The sequence below is a fragment of the Lissotriton vulgaris genome, chromosome 7, assembly GCF_964263255.1.
Source record: "Lissotriton vulgaris chromosome 7, aLisVul1.2, whole genome shotgun sequence".
Taxonomy (NCBI): Eukaryota; Metazoa; Chordata; class Amphibia; order Caudata; family Salamandridae; genus Lissotriton; species Lissotriton vulgaris.
In genome coordinates, this window is record NC_141695.1 from 466469575 (window position 1) to 466493741 (window position 24167).

Consider the following 24167-nt stretch of genomic DNA (forward strand, 5'->3'; position numbering starts at 1 on the left):
TGAGGTCAACCCTACTTCTAGTCTGTTCGTCCGTAAGGGTCACGCAGTCATGCACAGGGTGCACATTGGGATCGTCCTCTGGTAAGGGTAACAGAGTTGCCGGGTTCAGTGTGTCAGGTGTTGCGTCTTGGTTTGGTTCAGGAGGGTGTCAACTGCATGGGGTACCAGCACCATGAGGGAATTCGAGAGCACGATCCCCTCACTCTGTCGGATAGAGATTGCAGCAGCAGCTACAGCTCGGAGGCAGGCAGGCAAGGCTCTGGCTACAGGGTCACGAGTGGCAGAGAAGTAAGCGCACGGTCGTTGCTTTGGGCCGATGGACTGGGTAAGGACGGACAAAGCGCACCCCTCCCTTTCGTGAGTGTAAAGGGAGAAGGGCTTCGTGTAATCGGGGGTACCTAACACAGGGGCCGAACAAAGGGCGTCTCGTAGTTGCGTGAAGGAGGTCTGACACTCAGGGGTCCAAGGGAGTGGGAAAGGGACGTCTTTAGCTAGCAGTGAAAGCAGTGGTTTTACTATGAGGCTAAAGTTGGGTAACAACTGTTGGCAGAAGGAGGTGAGGCCTAGTAGGGAGTGAACCTGTTTCTGAGTCTTAGGGATAGGAGTTTCGAGAATGGTTTGGATCCGGTCGGGAGTGAGTTTCCTTCCGTCTTTGGACAAAAGGTGGCCTAGGTAAGTGACCTGGGGTTGGCAGAATTGCAACTTTTTCTTGGAGACCTTGTGGCCATTTTCTGCAAGGAAGTGCAGGAGTTGAATGGTGGCTGTGACAGCTAATGGAGTGGTGTCGGCTGCCAAAAGGATGTCATCGACATATTGCACTAACACCACTCCATCGGGTAACTGGACTTGATCCAGTTGTCTCTTGAGGGCCTGGCTGTAGATGCTAGGGCTTTCTGTGTAGCCCTGGGGTGCTCGGCAGAACCTATATGAGCGGGCTTTGAGGGTGAAGCCGAAGAGATATCGGCTGTCTGGATGGATGGGGATGGAAAAGAATGCGTTTTTAAGGTCAATGACAGTGAAGGTGGTGGCAGTAGAGGGAATCAAAGTCAGGATGGTGGTGATGTCTGAGACCACGGGGTACTGGGGTACCACCACTTTGTTGATCTCTCGAAGGTCAATGATAAAGCGGTATGCTTTCTCATCTCCCTCTCCCTGCTTTTTGATGATGGGCAAGATTGGGCTGTTGCAAACGTTGCTAACCACTTCCTCTACCACTCCTGCGTCTATCAGTGACTGAATAATCTTTACCAATGCCTTCTCGCCCTCGGGCGATATCCAATATTGTGGAAGCTTTGGGAGTGTTGCATCTGGTCGGACAGTAATGTGCACTGGGTCAATCATCATGCGCCCTACGTCCGAATCCGTTTTGGCCCACAGATACGGAGGCAGAGTGTCAAGCAGGGATGTGTCAGCGTCGGTGATGGAAAACATGCGCCTGGGAGGGCAATGCCTAAGCAGAACGGGGTTGTCGTAAAGAAAAACTCGAACTCCGTCTTGAGAACATCTAATTGTCGCTCGGAAGTGTTTCAATAAGTCAAGTCCCATAATTGCGTCAGGGCTATTGGAGGAAAGCAAAAACGTGGTGTCAGTGGTGTTGTTTTCTAAGTCGAAGAGGATCGGGGCGGACAAAGGGTTAGTGGAGGGCGTTCCATCGAAACCTGTCGACGTTATTAGTGAGCTAGACAAGGGTGCCCTTGGAATCAGTCGTTTAGATAACGCACTACGTGTTGCGCCAGTGTCTACCAGAAATGGAGACTTTGTACCCAAGACCTTAGCAGTGACGTAAGGGCCTTGCTGGTCAACATAGAGCTCAACTGGATCCCTCCCTTGCCCTTGGCAGTCCTATGCAAAGTCATGGACGTCATCGTAGTCAGATTGTTGGCATTGGTTCTGTCTGGGTCGGTCAAATGTATTTGGCCTGCCTGATCTATAGTTAGTCGTGTCATTTGGGGGCCCTCGCTGCTGTCCCCTATTTCTCGGCCCACTTGCTATGTCCCTAGGGTCTTTATTTCTGATGATTTCCAAAAGAACTGGGCACTGAGATTTCCAATGGCCCGTTCTTTTACAGAAAGCACACTGGTCCTCTCTAATGTCTGTACGTCCAATGTGGGGAGTCGAAGTGCGGTCCCTGGGAGGTGCATTTTTAGGGACGTTCGTCTGATAGTTTCCCCGGTATTGGTCTCGTCCTATAGTCACCCCTTGCAGTTGAGCAATCATCACCCTCTCTTTTAAGTCCTTCTTCTTTCTCTCTGTTGCTCTATCGTTTTCATTTTTCTGATGTTCATAATATTGGGCCATCTGGAGGATAGCCGTAGGTTTGGAGGCTGCCCAACTACTCTCGCTGGCCTGCAGTTTCTGGGAGACCTCTGGTGACAGACCCTTAACGTAATTCTGGACAAAAAGATGGTGTCCGGTTGCAGTGGTCAAGTCCTGGCCGCTGTAATCGGAGAACACCGTTTCAAACCGGGAGAAGTAGTCCGATACATCCTCCTGAGGTTTCTGGCGACAGGCCGTTACTATCGACCAGTCCACTTTCTTTTCTGGGATCAGGGTTTTTAATTTCTGTATGATTTTATCCGGGAGGTCTAAAATGGCTTTCAAAGGCTTTTGTCCGGGTTCTCGTTGTTTATCTATGCCATCGAGTTGTGACCAGTTATGTCCAAACAGCTCAAGGTGGTCGACTTTCCGGATTTGCTTCCACACATCAGCTGGTAGACATAACCCGAAAAACAAGTCGATGTCAGCCAGGGTCATAATCGTTGATCCTAGGGCTGTACCCAACACAGTATAGAAGGCAGTGGGGTTTTTACGTAGGTCAGGCAGAGATTTCCGGAATGTCAGAATCTCTTGCCGGTCCCATGGCTGGTAGACCCAGTTGTACACTACCCTTCCTTTTGCATCTTTGTGGTTTGCGTCATCGTTAGTCCCTTCACCTCGTGGAGGAACCCAGTAAGGGGCAGCCTCTCATATCGGCATCATGGCGTTAGATTGTTCAGTTTGTGGTTCGGTCACTACGGATGTCGTAGGTTCAATTGCCGGTTTTCGTTCAGTGAGGTGGCGGAAAACCTCAAGCGTACGCGTAAGGAGGTCCGTCACATCACATTCACCCTCATCCCCGATATCGACCTTCCGGTACAGAGTCGTTAGGCTCTGGGGACCTTTTTCTCGATATCGGTCCTCGTATGCGTTCAAGACATGGTAACACAGTTGTACAGTAAAGTGTCGTCTGTGACTCCCTGTATACGAGTTAAACACATCCGTGATGTACTCTTCATCTTCCCTCCTTTCTATCAGTGTCCTTGCTATCTTATCAACCCCTGCTCGCTCATCTTTGCTTAGTCTGCTTGTTCTTGCAGAACCAACCCTTCGGGCCTCGGGGTTGCCTAACGTTGTCGTTTGCGTAGTATCTAATGCAAGGGGTTCGGCCGGCACAGAGGCCATGGGGGCCGAAGCTGTGGCGCTACTCTCGCTTGTACCTGGGGGTGGTGGGTGCTGTGCTAAGGGTTGGGAAGGGGCATATGGAGGGGGCATGTAGATGATCGGAGGACCTAGCAGCAGATCATCGTTGGCTCGTTGTTTCGAGGGTAATTCAGGGTAGAGCGTGGAGGATGTTCTAAACGGACACTGACTTGTCGTTTCTATTTCTAGTTTCAGTTTGGCCTCCTCTCTTTCTTTTATCTCTTCTTCTAGTTTCTGAGCCGCTAGGTGGGCCGCTTTCCGCAGCTCCTTTCCCAACCTACTCTCAGTTCTCTTTTTACGTTGTTCAGTTTCTTTGTGCCACATGCCGAAACTATCAAGCATAGTGGGTGTCGTCTTGTTTTTACCAAGGGCTGTTTCTAGTGCGTTTATTTTATCATCATCGAAGGATCCTATCAGTGGCCACTGACTTTCTCGATCCTTTTTCGTATATTTATGCCACAGCTTGCTATAGGCTATAGCGATCAATCCATGCTTCATGAACATGTCCTTATTAGGGGTGCCTTCCAGTGGAGCCGGATGGTTCATCTTTAATAAGCGGTCCGGGCTAAACAGGCTACCAATCAGTGGGGAGAAGACAGGCATGACGGATCACAATGGGGATAATAGTCAGCACTACCTATCTTATCACCGCGTGCAAAGACTAGACAGAATATTTCTATTCTACGTTGTTTGCAGGCAGTGAATACCTCATGAATCAATATCGGGCAGTTAATGTTTGGTCAATAAAATGGTCAATAAAATGGTCAATGGGGAGAATAAGTAGGCCTGCAAAGGTCTGCGTTACCTACCCTTTCACTATCTGCAAAGAGGGAACCTATTCTTTCCTGTTTGTAGACAGAGAATCTCCAGAAAAACGATCCGTAACAGTTAATCAATGGGGAGGGGCAATTGATCAGTGGGGGAGAAAGATAGGCACGACGGATGCGTTACTTATCCTTCACTGTTTGTAAAGGGAGAGCCTGTTGTTTCTCCGTTTGCAGACAGCGAATCTCCAAATAAATTAACAAAGAGTAATACTAGTATTTTTTTCAATCAATCAAACAATTTCTTAATTCGTCGTGTCTACACGACCTTACCTGGACCGCATGGACAGTTTCTTGTCTTCCGAATCCAGCGCCCGATCGTCCTCTTTTCTTCGTAATCCTCGCGGCACTCCTGATGGTTCCCAGTCAGGACCGTAGATCACTCGAGAGAGGTCTGTTCGGAACCAGTGAAGTTCGGATGATCGGCTGTCAGACGAGGGTCTATCGGACAGGGTACCTCCCGATCGTTGCAGTCGTTCACTCTGTCGTCAGGACCTCTCCCACTGGATCCACGAGTCGCTGATGGGCCCCACGCTTGGGACGCCAATTGTAAAAGGGTGACTAGACAACCAGTGACCAAAGACCCTTTTGTGTTGCCCGGCGGTGTCGCCTCTATTACCCACAGAATATTAATCAATGAAGAAGCAGGCGCTGGAGACTGAAAGGCAGGAAACGAGGTTTTATTCTCTCCGGAGGAGAACACATCAATTCGGACAGCAAGTATCGTCACGAGGTGCTCTAACCGCATCTCTGAGGCCTGGCCTCTTATACACAGGTTTATTGCTTTATTACATGAATCACATATTTGTCAATACTTTGATGTTCGGAAAGGCATCCTAGGAATCACCGCCTCAAGCCCGTTCCCACACGTTTACAGTTGAAATCCCCACCCCGGTCACAACAGGTGATGATTATCGCGCAGCTGGACATTCCGCCGATTCACGGAATGTGTGGAGTTGATCGGATCTCATGGGGTGAAGGGTGTTCGATCGACTCGAGGGTCCTTTGATAGGGGGAAGCTTCCTACTGTACGGGGGTGTGATAAACAGTATCCGCAGGGCCAGGTGGCGGCCTGGGAACAAGGGAGACAAACGGGCACACAGGAAAAGGGGGGTTTGTATCAAAGGACTTGGGACCATGAAAGGGATGAAGGGAGGTGTCGCGCTGGGAACAGGATGGGATTCCGAGGCAGAGCTGCGCTGAAGAGGGGTTTATGACCTGAGGCATATGGGAGCGGGAGGGGGTTGTCAGCGTGCGAGGGATGCCTGCGAGGTTAAGAGAGAGAGAGAGAGACGCACTGGCTATCAGCGAGGGCAGGGAGGCCATGGTGCTTAAAATGGCTGCCGCTTACGCGCACGAATGGGCTCGAAAAAGAGCAAGATGGCGCCGATAATGTTGACGTTTGCAGCCTAACTTTTAACAAATGAGGCCCCTTGATTTGTGGCCCGACACTTGGCATACTGAACTTGTTAGAAGAAAAAGCTTCTCCTCTAGAACTCAGAAATCGTAACGTGTTCCAGAATTATTGAAGACTCAACCCTCAAAGAAAGAGGTCCGCCTCGGAAAAATTATTTCCAAACAAAAACAAACTAGGACGATCAAGAAGAACAAGGGAGAACCCTACCAAAATTATTTTCTAAAGGCCCTAAACAGGGTCCTATATATTAACCAGGGCAGCGGAACACCCCAAACACAGGTCAGAGAACAGGACCAATGATATTTTAACAATTGCTTTTATTATTCATTTATTCTTTTTAGAGTTCTCGATTAAGTACAAAGGTGCTACATAAATGACAATCATTTCATTATATGACCATTGGATAAAACACACAAACAACTTTCTCTGGATATACAGTCCCACACAAACCATTCAATCTCACATTCATAAATACAAACTCTCCATACCCATACACCTAGTCTCTCATTCACAACTCAACAAATAATGACAATATTACATTAACGCCATCTGATGGATGGATGACAAGATGACAAGCAAAACATCCAATATAACAAAGGTGGGGGCAGGAACACAAATAGGACTGAAGATGGACAGAACAATCCTGTTGCCCACAAAAGTAACGCCAACGCGCGTTTCGGTGTTCGGTCCAGTGGCGAACCACACCTTTGTCAGGGCGATGATGTAATACGGAGAGGGGGACAAAACATCAGTGTTTGCTTCAAATAGAGGTAGGTCGGGGTACTGGGTAAATCCAGGAGATCATCAGCTAAAATGGCGCACAAAGGATTTTTTCAACGGATCGCCTCTTAGGCGATACTCTGGGATCAGATATCTTCAATGGTGAAATTCCATATTTAACAACAATCCGACACTGATTATGATGTCTTTGGTCAAGCGGCGTCACCCGGCGATTCTCTGGGATTGGGTATCTTCAATAATAAGATTCTATATTAGAAAACCGTCCGATATGGATCAAAAGTGTTTTTAATGCAGCGGCATCACCCCTCAGCATATGAACAGAAGTTCAAATGTGCATGCTGCAAACGGGCTGGTATCGCCAAGGATTTATGGCCATGACCAGGCTTAGTTACAATGGATAGCTCTCATTCCTTGTAGGAGCAGCGCAGATGTAGATATACTCACCGGGGTCATCCCCCAAGCTCTCTCGTAGGAGAATTGGCAGTCCGAGAGAGAGAAGTGTCTTTGAGAGATTTTGATGTGCCATCGTTGGTACCCACCAGATCGGAATAGCTAGATCAAGTGAAGCTTTATGGTCCTGAAGAGAATTCCTCAATTGGAAGGAGTGCGAAATGCGAAGACCAGTTTATTTTCTGCCATAAGAGTGTCATACAAAGTCTAAAGTTGTTAGACTTAGAACATTTGTGTTATAAAATCGTGTTCTATGGCTTGTATTTGAAAGGTTTTTAAAAAAGTTTAAAAAGGAAATTTAAGGGTATAGGGTGAATGCTGAAGGTGTGGTGACGAGTGTGAATATAGTATTAATAGAATGTGAGAGTGGAAGGAATGGAAGAATAAGAAATGCACAAGGAATATTTTATCAATTAAGATTTTTGAGGTGCAATGTGTAAAGATTTACCAATGTATAGAAATGTATAATTTTGATATGTGAAAAAATTTAAAAAAGAAAAGAATTTATTTCAAAGATGGTCTATGGCATATGTTGTTGGATTCTCAATATGGCCTCTCTAGAGTAAATGAGCAGGAATAAGGTGGCAGTATGGGCTGATATACTAAGACATGGGGAGGTGGAACAGAAAATGTAGCCTGGCTCTTATATTCCCGCTCTACAGCTGCGGTATCCAACTTTATTGACATCTGACAAGCCACAATGCCTGTGGAGTTAGGGATCTGGAACATCTTTGTGATTACTCTCCATATACTAAAATTGTTCACTTTTTAACAGGATGTTAGTGCCTTGCTGCCTAGGCACTATGATGCAATCCCATGCATCCTCTTTTGCCCAGTATGGTGATGTACCCTGCAACATGGCTAGGTAAAAAACATCGGCATTTACAATGCCAATAACTGCAACTAATGCGAGACCTATTGCACTGTGGACACTCCGGGAACAGAGATACTAAATGGGTCAGTGTTGGCAGGACAGTGCTATCCAGTCCCTGCCTTCTATTTTACAAACCATTCATCTATTGAAAAACATGCTGTAGTTATGGTTAGGTAAGTGTTCAAGGTAAGAAAGCACTTTTTGCAGTACAATTGGTGGGTACTCTGGCTTAAGGTTCTTCCACAGCCCGACTAGTCCTATTTCTGACTAAAAACAGTGAAAAATCATTCCACAATGAATTAAAACGGAGCAGACTTTTTGCTGGAATGGAGACGAGTATGAATACAGAAGGATCTATGTCTTTCTATCCTGATGAAGGTACTCTTTTCCCATTTTCCTACACATCCAAGAATCAGACTGTCCACAAAAAGAGTTGAATAAACAAGGGGGGGGACTCTGGCCGTAGTTGTGGAGCTTTTGGGGCATGCCTGCTGTTTGACTGCCTACCTGTGAAGCGCTGCTCTTACCGCTGTCAGCCTCCCCTGCCGCCGCCCATACCATCACTCGGCCGCTGTTGGGGAGACTACAGCTCCCAGGACCCTCGGCGGTGACACGCCCACCTGCACTGACTCTCGTACGGAGGTGCTCAAAAGAGAGAGGCCCCTGTGGTGGAGCGGGGGACTCTGGCCGTAGTTGTGGAGCTTTTGGGGCATGCCTGCTGTTTGACTGCCTAACTGTGAAGCGCTGCTCTTCCTGCTGTCGCCTGCCCTGCCGCCGCCCATACCATCATGCGGCCGCTGTTGGGGGAGACTACAGCTCCCAGGACCCCCGGCGGTGACACGCCCACCTGCACTGACTCTCGTGCCCGGAGGCGCTCAAAAGGGAGAGGCCCCTCCCGCCTCGCGGGACGCGTGCGGGACGCGCGGGGTGAAGCCCAGGCAAAGGGCGGGCCATCTGTGGCTATCAGGGGACGGAAGTGGACGGGACAGGTCACCCCCCTTACATCCTCCAAGGACAACCACGTAGAGTGGTCAATATACCAAAGGTACTGTTACCCGGACCAACTATTGCTTGGCTATAATTGTTCCCAATTCTTCTTTTGGGGCTAGGAGGGAGCGCTCATTAGGCAGGGATTACCCTTCCTTTATTCTTACCTGTAAAAATGAGCCACACAGGTATAAAGCAAAAACCCGCTGCACCTCGTCCCAATACCAGGCTGCAGGCGGCAACACCACAACCTCTTCCTAGCCTAACGGCTATTGATAAGATGTTGCAAAAAACTATCGGGTTGTGGTAACCGCAATAGAAAATACAGAGAGAAGACTATAAATTACTCCTACTGTTTGCCTGCCCGAACAAGTGGGGGACTAGTCAGCTATTGTAATTAACCCCACTTATTCAAGCTCCTTCCTTACATCGTCCTTTGCTGAGTTGCCCTGTGCCCTGGCTATAGATATAGAGGTTAGCCTGCCTGTTGTGAGTTCTCCCCTTCCCCCGGTAATCACTGTAGTAAATAAACCATGCCCCAGAAGCAAGAAAATCAGACTACCAAAAAACTAGGTAAAAGGTGCATGCCTAAACACAACCTTGAAATAGCTACTGTTAGCACTTCCCTACCGACTGTGGGTGCACGGGTCTGGGTTACCAACTTGGTCGCTGATCTTCAGGCCTGTATGGAGCAGATTATTGGCACACACATCAAACCTTTTGTATCTAAGATAGATAGACTAGTTTCTACCCTTAACAATATGGGTGTAGATACAGCACAGCCCTCTAATCCAATGGGGAACCTTGCTTCTAGCGATCTTGGTGGTACAGCAAAGAATAAACCCAATGATAGGGCAGCGTCACCCAAAAATAGTGCTATACGGAATAAAAGTACACGAGTTCCATCGGCAAATACTGAGCCTGCACGTGACCCGCTTAGCCCCCCACTTAACACTAATACACTTGCTCAAAACCACCAGGTAGTCGGAAATCCTATCCCCACTCCTGATAAAACCAAATCTAGGTCTAGGGAGGGAAAAATAGGAAGTGAAAATAGCAAACTAGTGAGGGAGGCATCTGCACACCGAAACATAACCAATAGAAATCTACCATCTAAAGTTATGTCATCGGAGTTGCCTATCATCAATCTCCCTCCTGAATCCCTACTGTTAGAACTGGGGGTCTCTAGTTGGCAGAGGTAAGTACCTTTGACCAAGTAGGGACCCTTACTTCTAGTCAGGGTAAAGGGATACACACTGTAGATAACCCCTGCTCAACCCTTAGGTAGCTTGGCATGAGCAGACAGGCTTATCCCCAAGGCAATGTGTATAATATTTGCACTTAACACACACAATGTCTCTAAAACACACCACAAACTGAGACCACACAGGTAGGTATATCAAAAATATATATCTTTATCTAGTTTAGCAGTTTAACCATTGGCAGTGTAGTTACACGATGTCTTTACTCTCTTAACTGTTTGCACTCTATTCTAGGAATTTAAGTTCAGTCTCAGTCTCTAGAAAAATATCACAGGGATGAAGGTTGCAGGCTGCATGATCTCAAAATCAGCCCTTTGCCGTACCTCGCGCTGTGAGACAGGAGCGCTTCCAGCGTGTTTCACTAGCGCATCAAACAGACCCCCCCACTCAGCCCCTGCCGGTCCCGCTAGCTCTCCGCCTGCTCTCGACAATCCAACGAGCGGCGGGGAGCTAAAATACTTTCTGGCGTGAGGACGGCAGGCTGGGGATCGTTTGCGCGGCTCTCTCGATGCTTCACTTCTCAGACGCGGGGACCGGTGTCTTACTCTTCCGACAGGGCACCCGGCGGCTGCACAGACGAACCCTCGCAGTCATGGGCAAGCAGCCAATCGTTGCGCAGCTTCGGAGACGAGCCCCTGGAGATGACGAGGCTTACATCTGACCACTGAAACTTTAGACCAGGGATATCTAGACAATAAAAAATTACGAGTTTTTGAACACTTCGGAACAAAAGACACCTATGATATATGTACTTCCGAAGGTACACAAGGACGCTCAAAAGCCTCCGGGACGTCCGAATATTGCGGCATGCGGCTCAATGCTTGAGCCTCCAGTAAAATACATTGATACATTCCTTAAACCATTCATCTGTACCACCAGGGCTTTTGTGTGAGATACTATGGACTTCATACAAAAGGTGGAAAACTCGGCGTTCGATGGTGACCAACAGCTGTTGGTCACCTTCGACATCGAGAGGTTGTGCACCAACATACCTCAAGATGAGGCATTGTTGGTCATGGAGTTGGTGTTGGACCGTAGAAGTAGACCTCACCAGGTGCCAACGAAATTCATCATAGAATTGGCTAAAATCTGTCTAAAATAAAACTTTTTTACTTTCAAAGACTCCCTTTATTTACAACTTAAGGGAGTCGCGATGGGTTGTTGTTTTGCACCAGAGATTGCCAACCTGGTGATGGACCAATTCGAGGACGTGTATGTCTTCGGTGGGGTGAACACATTTCGGCACTTGTTGTCGAGGTGGGTTAGCTACATCGACAACATATTCCTCATCTGGAATGGCAACAATGAGGAATTGTCCCGTTTCCATGAGTGGCTCAACTCATGTTCTTCTGATTTGAAATTCACTATGAGTGCTAGCAACGATAAAATCAACTTTCTCGATGTGTGGATCTTTAACAACGGAGGAGTCCTGAAGGTTAACCTTTACACTAAGCCTACTGACCGGAATACTCTCTTAGAATTCAGTAGTGGCCACCCAAGGAGCCTTAAAGAAAACTTGCCCTATGGGCAATTTTTGCATATTCGTCGCAATTGCTCCAACAAAAGTGACTGTTTTGACAATGCGGAGACCTTAATGAATAAACTTTGCAATAGAGGATATCCCAGGAAGTTGGTCAGAGCAGCACTTAAACGTGCGTGGTACACACCCCGAGAAAATTTACTGACACCCAGAAACAAAAAAGAGGGCATATCATTGACCTGTGTGCTAACATTCAACCCCAAAGCAAATAAGGTCAAACAGATTATTTAAAAAAACTGGAGACTTATAGATCATTTGAATATCCCAAAACCACTTTTCGCGTTCCGCAAAGGAAAGAATATAAAGCAGCATTTGGTGAAGGCAAATAGAGTGTTGCCAATCAAAAAAGACACCAGGAGCTTGTTAGGATTACCACCTGTGATCGGACACTACCGCTGTATGAATTGTTCTCTGTGTCCCAATACTAGGGATTTGAAAGAGACTGATATCAATGGTTACATACATACGATGCGTACCTTCTCTAACTGTAACAAGAAGAACTGTATCTATGTAGTGACCTGTCCCTATATTGGGCAGACGACACAAGCAATCAAAATGCGTATTGGACATCATAAATCACGCATAAGATGTAAGTACATTGGGGCGCCTCTAGTACAGCACTATATGGAGGCAGACCACAATGAAGAAGAGTTGACTTGGGCAGTCCTAGTTACCATCTCGGCTAAAAATAAAACAGAATTAGAGACCAAGTTGAATCGTACTGAAGCGAGATTAATAGAGAGATACCACACGTCTGATAAAGGACTGAACGAACGTGATGAAATTTGAGCATTGATTTGAACTCTTGTCCGTTTTTTCCTTAAGCTCTGCTATATGTCCATTCTTGTGCTGCTTTCTCTAATAAGTTGAGATGGATGATGAGATGATATGACACATACTAGTGTAGTATGTATAGCTACACCAGATTGACATTTATACTCATTCTTGAGGAGACTTTATTTTGTATATATAGCTATAAAAAATGCTATAGTTCGAACTTGAATAGCCTTTGTCTATTTGATTGCCGCTTTGTCTTCTTTTAATATAGGGCCCATGTGCTTTCTTTAAAATGGGAACCCAAAAGTGGAAATGCAGGAGTATTATCTCTCATTACACATTTTTTCATGTCTCTTTGGACTAGCTTTCTTCTTACAGTTATTTATCATTTACTTTGCTTGATTTTATTTTCTGTTGGTTATGTTTGGTATGTGTACACTTGTATCTGAAAGAATGAGTGATATACGATCGTCCTATGCCGGTATATGTACTGGAGTTGTTGATACACGGGCTCAGGGATTTTCTTTACGATTTGTAGTCCCTTTTTAGTGTTTCCCGCCGGTCAGGCGCTCTTGCTGACGCATGATATGCGTCATTTATATGCGCTTTGTCGGCCGCACTCAGCTTCCCGGTGGTGTGACTAACGCTGCGGTGAACACTGTTTGTTCGTGTCACCGTGCTACCCGAAGAATTTAGGTAACTGCCCTTTCTTCTTTTCCCCCGCTCTGCATTTGTATGCGCACGGGCTGCGGTGGCTGCATAGTCCGTATGACATGCAGTAGATCTTTGTATAGCGCGGTAGGGATGGCAGCGTAGTGGTGTGTCACTATGGCCACAACGATCTCCCTTCGAGGAGGGGTTTTGGTTTGCATTGGTTTTTAGGCTGATAGCAACGTAGATCAGTCCGGTGGGTGTATGACCTATGGGATGTGTGAGTATCTCTCCCCTCGATTAGCCTGATGTTATTCCTGATTGGACGGGCTGTCCGGCTCCATTCGCTTTATGAATCTCTGGCCGGGTTGGTGGAGGTAGAGATACATACATGTATCATGTATTCTAGATTTGGGCATGTCGACTTATGTGCTTCTGCATTTAGTGCATCCTGCACTCTGGTGAAGAACTAGTGTAATTAGAGGTCGGGTGATTTTTAATGCACGGTTCCTCTCTTTTTTTCCACCCCCCTATGTTCGGATTGCGATGGCAGAAAGACCGTGTGATTTAACCACGCCTGTTTGACACTATCCTTATCCGAGTCGACTCATTGTGTATATAAGGTATGCACGACGCATTTTTTCTAGTTAGCATATGTGGGATTTTTCTCCCCCGGGTATATTTGGGGTTGCGGCTAATTGGCCTTTATATGTGTTCACTCCAGGTATAACTTCCAGTACTTGGGCTAAGAAAGTGATTCCCACCCCCCCCTCGTGGGTGGTTTTGTGGACTAGCCAGCAATACCGGCCCTAGGCTCGGCCAGGGCCCTGAAGATTAGGTATTTATTCTTCCCTTCGTGTTTATAGTATTTGGTTTGAAGACTCTTGGATTCACTGTGGGATATAAGGTGTAAATACTTCCTGTTGTTCTTGTTTTTCGTCACACTTGTGTATTGCTCACTCATAGAGGTGTAGTCGAGGGTTCGTCTGAGAGCACTGTGTATGATTTATTTCACCTTAAGTATTGTTTGATCTTGAAGTTGGTCTTAGTAGGGCAGTTATCTTCTGCTTTCTTTCCTTTTCGTTGATGGATTCACTAGTAGACACTGCATTTCCACGTGAGGGGGAGACTATGTCACTTTTGCAGCTGTTAAGTTTTTTTATTATATGTGCCCATGCTAGGCAAATAAGTAATATATATATATATATATTTGTGATTATTAGAGTACCCATGTCCTGATGAAGCCTACATCATCTGGCTGAAACGCGACCGCGACTGCGTCGACACCTTTTGCTTTGAATGGAGTCCCCTGTTACAACTTAAGAAAGATTTGATTTTTGTCTGATGTGCACCAATACAAATGGAGATTGGGTTGATGTTCTAACCCCCTGGTGCTTTGCTTTTGGGACTACCACTTTGTTGGGCACTCCATTGTAAATTAAGAGGAGGCACTTACTTTAATTGGTGTATATATATTCTTATGTATTTCTTGTATTTAGGGTACAGATAAGTGTTTGTTGATATTGTAAATGTTTTGCATATTTGTATATGATGTATATGTGATGTTTTGTATATAGGTTGTTGGTTGTTGTGCCTCCCTGGTTGTCCGCTCATATGTGTGTATATGAATTAACCTACATATTTTCCCAATGTTTAATTTGTTATTTACAAGATAATTAATTGTCTCTTGTTTGAAAATTAAAAGTGGATTGATCCCTTCGGTACCCCTTGTTGCTACTTTCTCATCCTTGGATGTCTCCTGCTCAGGTACGGGAGGGTTAAGTGGGCAGAACCCCTAACCATTTTTGCTAGTCTACTCTTCCGACAGGGCACCGGGCGGCTGCACAGACAAACTCTCGCAGTCATGAGCAAGCAGCCAATCGTTGCGCAGCTTCGGAGACGAGCCCCTGGAGATGACGAGGGTGCAGCCAATCACAGCGCGGCTTCCTGGGTGACGCGGCGGCCCTGGGACCAATCCTAGCGCGGCGTTGCTGAGGGCGCTCGTCCTTCTCAACCAATGAGAGGGCAGCTCCTTCGATCTTGATCTCCTAGGCCCCGGCGAGGTTCACAGGCAATTTCAGGCCCCGAGCAGCGGCAATGATCAGCGACACTGTAGTTTTGAGGTCGTAGGAGGCGGCAGGGCGCTCGGGGTGTCAAAAGGACCTTTTGGACACTACCTCACGAAGGGAAGCACCACGATCCTCCGATCTGCGGCCAGAATGTGCCGATGAGCACACCGATCTCCTACACGGCCACCAGTCATTAATCACGCACCAAGCAGCGGATGAGCACGGTCTTTACAGCGTTTCTTGGTAGTTTCAATGGAACCTTTTGACCCTGGGTTCCAGGACAGGAGGCCAGCTCTTCTCAGGTCCTTGGAGATTCTTTGGCAGACACAGCACACAGCAAAGTCTTGAGGTCCAGCAGGCAGGGGTCACAGCACACAGCAAGGGTCCCCTTCTTCTCTCCTTTAGATGAACAGCAGAACAGTTCAGCCCCAGAGCACACAGCACGGGCAGTCTTCCTCAGTTTCTTCAGCGGTCCTTCTTCTGGCAGAGGTTCCTCTTGATTGTAGAATCTAAAAATCTGTTGCCAGGGGTCCTTCTCTTATACCCCTAAAAGTCTTTGAAGTCTTTGTGCAAGTGGGCCCTGAGCCTGGTCTAAACCAGTTCTGGGTGTTGCTGGAGTACTTTGGTTTCCTGGCTTCTTCCTTCCTTTCAGAGTGAGGGGCAGATACGTCAGCCTCCCAGCAGGAGGGGGAGCCAGCATTGTGGCAGGCAGGCACAGCCCTATTCACTCCCAGGTGCTCTCTCCTCCCACCACTCTAGTTGCAGATGCAGTCATTCAACCACGGACTGACTGAGACAACCTCCTGGGGGCTCCCCAGCCCCTGTCACCCTCAAACCAGACAGCCAATCCACAAGCAGGCCCAGGCACACAGAAAGGTTAGACAAGAGTACAGACACTTTCTAAAAGTACTGTTCTCAAACACAGAATTTAAAAACAACCTTTCTTAAAAGATGTGTTATTAGATTCTGAGTTCAGGGATATCAATCATTTATGTCCTATCTTGTTCCTGTGGGAAGATAGGCTGGTATCCATTGGGACCAGCCTCCTCCATGTTAGTCTATGGAGCAAGATAAATTTGCAGCAGTGATCACACAAAATGGCTGCTGTTCACTACCAGAGCATGTGTCCTGCACTAGTACATGCTCTACCTTTCATATACAATGCACCCTGCCCAAGGGGGTACCTTGAGCCTTCCATAGGGGTAACCAATGTGTACACAAAGGGAAGGGTTAGGCCTAACCAGTGGGGACACTGACCAGGATGACATGGCAGTTCACTGACTGCACACAGGCACTGCGGTGGCAGGCCTGAGACACCATTTTAGGGCTACTCATGTGGGTGGCACAATCAGTGCTGCAGGCCCACTAGTAGCACCTGTCATCACCAGCGTGGGCACACCCAGTGCACTTTACTAGGGAATTCGTGGTGATACAAATATGCCAATCAGGTACATCCAATCAATATGATAATTTCCATAGGGAGCACTCACACTCTGGCACTGATCAGCAGTGGCAGAGTGTCTAAAGCATCTAATCCAGCAAAAACGAAATCCAGCACAGCATCAAAAATACAGGAGGCAGAGGCAAAAAGATAGGGGAAAACCCCGCCAAGGGTGTCAGGTCTAACACCTACCCTATGTCGTAGTACTTACAGGAGTTCCGCCCTTAAGCCAGGGAAAAAGAGAAGACCACACCGATTTAAAAAACCAACAAGCATATGCATCAAAGTAAATACCGGGAGCAAACGTGCAGATTCTCAGAATCTGCCCCTTTGCGACTGGTATTTTTGCATTTGGGATGCATCATCCCAAATGCGAAAATCGCAATTTAAGGAATCCCAAATTGAGATTCCTTAAATGCAATGCATGAACGTCAAAAAATTTGCGAATTCGCTAATAGGAGTAGCAAATTACCATGAAGTTGAACTTCATGGTAATTTGCTAAAACTTTGAAAAAAGCACTTTTGTGCATTTTTCAAAGTTTCATGTTGCGCACACACATGCCTTTAGGGCATGTGTGTGCGCAACATATGTGCAGAGATCAATTTTAGGGGTGCAACAGCGCGTCATTTTGCCACCCTTGCACCCTTGAAATTGCATGAGCAATTTGCGAGTACCTACGTGCACTCGCAAATTGCTCATGCAATCTCCAATTCATTCCTATGGGCCTGGAGACCCATAGGAATGAATGGGACAACATTCCTTAATTGCGACTAGCAATTTGCGAGTAGCAATTAAGGAATGTTTAGGAATCGCTATTTTAATAGCGATTCCTATATGCATAGGCCTTTGCTATTCCTAAATAGCGATTCCTTAAAAATCGCTATTCAGAAATAGCAAACGGCTACGTTGATGCATCTCCCAGCAAGTGTATACAATGGCTCAATGTAAATAGGCCTTTACCTCCAAGTGTTTCTGGGGAAATACTTACTGTCAGAAGAATAGAATGGATCGGGAGAGGACCCAAAACAATTGTAGGAGATAGCGTAGTAATATATTTTAGGGACACCTCTTCTGTGGAATACATTTGTAGTATATCTCCCAGTAGACCAAATACTCAAATCCTCCCATTCCACTTGTCTTATTTCTACCCAGTTCCCCATTGGAGGTTAACCTATTCTAAAAGTGTCCATTACAGTGAGGGCCATAGGGGTCCCCCACATAGAATGCAACAGGGGCTAACAACTTGGGAGGACACATATCTACATAATTCCTCACTCTCATTGTTAACTCACAGGAATAGGATCATTGTGTTGGAGGGGGTAGATTGACGCCTAGCGAATGAGAATTCTCCACTAAAAATTGTTAGCGGAAAATTAATAACTGTTACTGCACTGGAGGAAAATGCCACAACTACTTCCCCCGGAGAAGATACAATACCCCATTCCTTGATTAGGGAGGGAAGTAGAGAAAAGGGGGAACTGGAGTATCATTTGGGAGCTCGGACTCCCATGGGGGATGCTTCTAGTATGGAAATAAGGGATGTATTTAGTGTGGAAATAAGGGATGAGAAAACCCAGTTAAGGACTGGTAGAAGCGATAGCCCCCCTAAAAAGGAATAGAGAAACCACAAGCTAATGTAGAGGTTGCTGATGGATGTCTAAAAATCCTCTCGTGGAATATAGCTTGGTTGAAAAATAAATTGCTCATACCCGAGTTGGGCTCCTTCATGTCAACACACAACATCTGCCTGATGCAGGAAACTTGGGCACTAGAGGAGAGTGTTAGCCCAGGCTATGCAACTTTCGATATCCTGGCTGAAACTAGGGGTAGAGGCCGCCCATCGGTTGGCCTATCGATTTGGATAGGCACTCATTTGGGCATCCAGGCTACCGAAATACAAACTAATTCTCAAGACGTCCAATGTGTGCTATTATCACCCCAAAACAAGCCTAAAATAGCTATAATAAATATCTACTCAAGGCCAGTTAGGAATGGGCAGGAGTCAAATACAATCAATGCACTGGATCTTTTTATCCAGGCACTAGACCCCTCAATCACTATAGTCCTCGGCGGTGACTTTAATTGCCAATTCGAGCCTTTGGGCAGTCCTGAAACAGGTGACCAGGATGATGAAGACTTGTTTTGGCGCATCCCTGATCCCAAGATCCCTCCTGTTAGGGCATGGACCCCGTTTCCTTTCAGGATAAATTAATCTTGGAAAGTACAAAGTTGGTACAGTAAATTGTAGGGCTATGCAGGATTAATAAGAAGTCCTAAATATGCTTGATGAAGATGTTCTTAGAAACAGGCTTCAATGTTGATTAATTTTGGGTTTCCCCCACCTTTTTGTTGGTTGGTTAAAGATTAATGGGAAACTAGTTTCTTATATAGGCAGGTATATGAATGTACTAATCATGTATTAGTGTGGTCTATAGGCAGGCTTCTGCTTCATTAAACATTTGTATTTATAGTTTTCGGTGAAAATGTACCAAACAAAGAAATGTATTGAGCATTTGTCGAAAATCAGACATCTGAAGTATAGAATTTCTTATCATGTTCTTTTTCTTTACAGCCCTGATGATGTCCCATGAGGGACGAAACGCATAGGCTGTGGAGTGTACATTTAATACATTTTGTGGATGTCTTCTTGAAGAATTAATTTTGAATGAAAAGAAGATAAAAAGTAAAAATCTATGTATATCAATAAATATACTGGATACAGTATAAAAAAGGAAGCTTGCATTGGATCTGGATTCTTTATGGACTTCAATATCTAATTGTTAATATTGTTGTTACTTTGGCACTCCTTCCATTTGGTGGTTTATAATGTTTCTTCAGTGGCTTTAAAGGTGGGCCATGAGGAGTTGAGCACAGGAAGGTTTAAGTAAAAATGGTAAGAATTAGAAAATAACTCACAGAGCGCACGGGTCTTTCCCTAATCGTTCAGGAAGTATTGAATTATTATAAGGGGAGTGCAGCAGGTGAGGATTGCAGTAGTTTGAAACCATGAAAGATGATTGGGAGAAATGGGCAGCTGAAGTATTTCAGCAGACTAAAACAACTGATTCTGGGGCAAAGAAAGGCTCAGTAAATAATAGCCTAAGGAGCACGTTTTTGAAGTTAGAGAGACTGAAAAAATCTGAATTATCAAAATGGTGAGACGGGATGACATTAAAAAACTACATAGACCAGAAAGAGTACCAAGGGGACTTAGAATTTTAATTTTTCCGACTTTTGATGATCTTGACAAGGACCTTCTCAAAGAATGGGAAGAGAATCTTTATGCCTCATCTTTCACAATGATGCATATCTTTATTTAAAAATTCGTAACGGAAGGTGTAAAAATTGAAAAGCCAAATAGCAGAACTAGAGAAAGAGATTGAGGACATGAATCTAAAAGACTGAACGGAAAAGAATTATGGAATTCTTAAATAATTATTTAATAGCCATCAATTACAAATTAAATATAAAAAACTGAGCAAAATCAGACCCGAGGAAAGAGGTTAGAGCCAGGGTAGAATTTTAACCTTTGCTTGAGGTTTTGATGAGCTATTGAAGCCCAAACAAATTGCATCTACGGATGGACAGGGGGAAATAAGCTCAGGTTAATACAGCAGTTTGAACATTTCATTTTCTGATCAACTAGGAACAGGGGCAATAGGAACCAAGCCAGTCACCAACTCGTCTTTTTTCACGAAAATTTTGAGAATAAAGAGAGGCAGGAAAAAAGTGTTAGGAGAACAAGAAGGGGGAGGAGGAAACACAGTAAATATCAGAATGGGAATGAGCAGCCAGGACAATTTCAGAAAGTAGAGGGGGATATGGATAATGGTGGGCCAACTGAGGGTGGCAATGAAAAAGAGTTGAAGGTAATCAATCTCTCACATAGTGTCTTAAATAAAGATGAATTGTCTATGCTTAAAAAAGTGTGTATTGTTTTGTCCTAAATATGGATGTGATTGAATGATTTAGATATTGATCTATTCAGATTTTCAAGAAAATTGAAATTTAAGAGTTTTTTTCTGTTATGGATAAAAATATCAATGTCAAATCTGTTATTAAAAGTTCTGATATGACTATTACTCAGCTATGTGAAGTTCAATTACTTATGTCTTTGACTGAGGGTGAACGGTTTGGGGTTGAGGACATTGCTACTATGCATAATATTGAAACTGATTACAGTTGTATGAGTGGGTGCCCTGAGCTGACGAGCTCTTGGAGACGCACCTGCGCGCCGGAGAGGCATCAGGGCCTGTGACGGTTACTTGGCGGCCTTCTCATCCACCCCAAACACTGCTCTTCTGACGAGGGAAACTGTCCCAAAACCCGGGCCATGTTTCGGGTCCAGAGAACTTGGGGATAATGAGTAACTACTCGCACCAACTGTGGTGAACTACTTTTTACTTGTCCATCTACATGCACTACATGTACCAGAGTGCCAAGGGGTGACCCGGAGGAGAGGCTAGTGGTGTGCGATCCATCTTGGTTGTACTTAAACGGCTCCCGTGACCCCTGAGCTGACGAGCTCTTGGAGACGCACCTGCGCGCCGGAGAGGCATCAGGGCCTGTGACGGTTACTTGGCAGCCTTCTCATCCACCCCAAACACTGCTCTGCTGACGAGGGAAACTGTCCCGAAACCCGGGCCATGTCTCGGGTCCAGAGAACTTGGGGATAATGAGTAACTACTCGCACCAACTGTGGTGAACTACTTTTTACTCGTCCATCTACATGCACTACATGTACCAGAGTGCCAAGGGGCGACCCGGAGGAGAGGCTAGTGGTGTGCGATCCATCTTGGTTGTACTTAAACGGCTCCCGTGAGCCCTGATCTGACGAGCTCTTGGAGACGCACCTGCGCGCTGGAGAGGCATCAGGGCCTGTGGCGGTTACTTGGCGGCCTTCTCATCCACCCCAAACCCTGCTCTGCTGACGAGGGAAACTGTCCCGAAACCCGGGCCATGTCTCGGGTCCAGAGAACTTGGGGATAATGAGTAACTACTCTCACCAACTGTGGTGAACTACTTTTTACTCGTCCATCTACATGCACTACATGTACCAGAGTGCCAAGGGGCGACCCGGAGGAGAGGCTAGTGATGTGCGATCCATCATGGTTGTATGAGTGGGTTACGACCAAAATCAAAGTTCACACCTCAGGGAGCACAATTTGCAGCGATTGATCTTTTTGTACAAAAAACATTAGAGGAGTTCCATAGATTGGAAGACTTAGAACTTAAAGGGAAGGGGAGAATCAGAAGGGCAGATAATGTATTGCGAGATGAACGATGAGCCCTTAAGAGTCTTAAAATGGATCAAAGTATAGTCATTCAGGAGGCAGACAAAGGTGGCAAAATTGTGGTATGAAATAGAGGGGATTGTTGTCAGGAAATTAATAGACAATTGAGTCATAGGAACTGTTATGTCATATTGGGTACAAACCTCACTAAGGTAGCCATCAGACACATTTCAGAACGATTATTTTCTTGGAAAGAATCAGGGTTGTTGGACAAGGCTGAGTTCAAATATCTGAGAGTAACCAACCTCTCATACCCATTCCTTTATACTTTACCAAAAGTGCACAAATATAGATCAAATTCCCCGGGTAGACCTATAGTGTCAAGCATTGGAAGTGTGACAGAACACTTATCAGAATGCATGGATTTGTTTTTAAAACCTCTGGTGGTAAACCTGTCATCCTATATAAGAGACACAATGGATATTTTAAATAAGTTACAGGATGTGAAGTGGGAACCAGGCATGAGTCTGGTTACATTAGACGTGGTCGGATTATATACTTGCATACATAATGATAAGGGGGAACAAGCTCTAAACTATTTCTTAGGTAGTCATAGTGTGAGTTTAAATGACCACTCGAAAATTATTGTGGAGATTAGTTCGATCGTTTTGAAAAATCATTTTTTTTCTGTTCCAAGATGAATGGTTCCATCAGATAAGGGGGACAGCGATGGACTCCAGGTTTGCTCCGTCTTATGCCGATCTATTTATGGGCTGGTTTGAGAAGGAGCATGCCTGGAGTAGAGGAGCTGCCAAATGGACTGACTTCATTCTTTTTGGGGGTAGTTTTATAGACAGCATTTTATTATTATGGAGAGTAACAAAGAATGATTTGACCGAATATTTTGAGTACTTAAATCAAAATTATTTTAATGTAACCTTTACAATGAATCACCATAATGAAAGACTAGAGTATCTGGATGTAGAATTATTTGTGGAAGGTGTTTCCATTAAGTTATATAGAAAAAGTATGGCCACTAACTCTATATTAAGAGCTGACAGTGCCCATCCAGAATCAGTAAATAATGGAATACCGTTTGGGGAGATGGTAAGAATTCGCAGGAACTGTAACTCGGAAAGTGGTTTTAGAGGAGAACTGGACAAATTAAATTACAGATTACTAAATAGAGGTTATGCAAAAAGAAACAGGAAAGAGATGAAAGCAAAGTCATGTCCATCCAGAGGGAGACCACGTTAGTGCAAAATGACCGGGCACAATCCAATCAACGATTGGTTTGGGTGACCACATTTAGCACACAAAAAGACAACATTTTTAGAGGCCCTGGAAAAAACTGGCATTTACTTAAAGGAGTTCCTGGTTTAGTGAATGTAATTGGAGATAAACCAGGAGCCCCACCACAGGGAGTTTGATAATGAGGAATTACATTGAACCTACAATAGAAACCAACACTAATTGGATACTGCAGCTGCCGAAAGGTTTCCATATTTGTGGTTCATGCAGTATTTGTAACTTGGGCATCAATTGTATTAAAGAGTGTCGATACAATATTGATAGGTGCTATCAGATTAAATAATTTATCAATGGTAACAGTACGGGTGTCATTTACTTAATATGATGTGCTTGTAGTAAAATCTACATTGGTAGTACAAAGAGAAATCTGAAAATTAGGATTCAGGAGCACAAACAGGAAATCGTAAATCAAAATCTCAAATCACCCATTTACCAGCACATAATGGAAAACCATAGCACATTAAGAGAGTTCAAGTTTCATGGAATACAGAAAATAGCTCCTAGGGCCAGAGGAGGTGACTGGGAACTTATGATTAGAAAGCAGGAAGCAAGGTGGATCAGTCGTTGTGGAGCAGTTACTTTGGGATTGAACAGCAATTCTGAGCTGCACTATTTTCTGGAGTAATATCGAGTTGTGAACAGATCATGATGGTATAATGAGGTTTTTGTAGTAAGTCCGAACTCAGGTACTCTGTGTATAATTGGAATATAGGGTTAAATGCAAGTGGTTGGATTGATTAATTATGTACAAATTTAAACTGTGGGAACTCATGGTGGACTTCACCTTTGATATTGTTCGCAGTAGCGTCAGTTGAATGCACAGTAGAAGAGGATGTGAGATAGGTACTTATTGATGGGAGATTTGGCGTGCATGATGATTTCTAGATAGAATTGGTTTACACACCTCCGCGGGGACCATAATTCATTTAGATAATAGTAGAGACGATGAGTATTGTCTTTTGTTTGGACATAAAGATTAAGGTTTGGGAAATGGAAGGCTGAGGCTTTTTTAGGTAGCGTATGGGTTGGTTGAGTAATTGCAGAATTGGTTTAAAACTATAGTGAAAATTAAATCCACTAAGGTTTGTTTGGACAATGATAATCTGCGCTAGACGGATTAGCGTTTGCG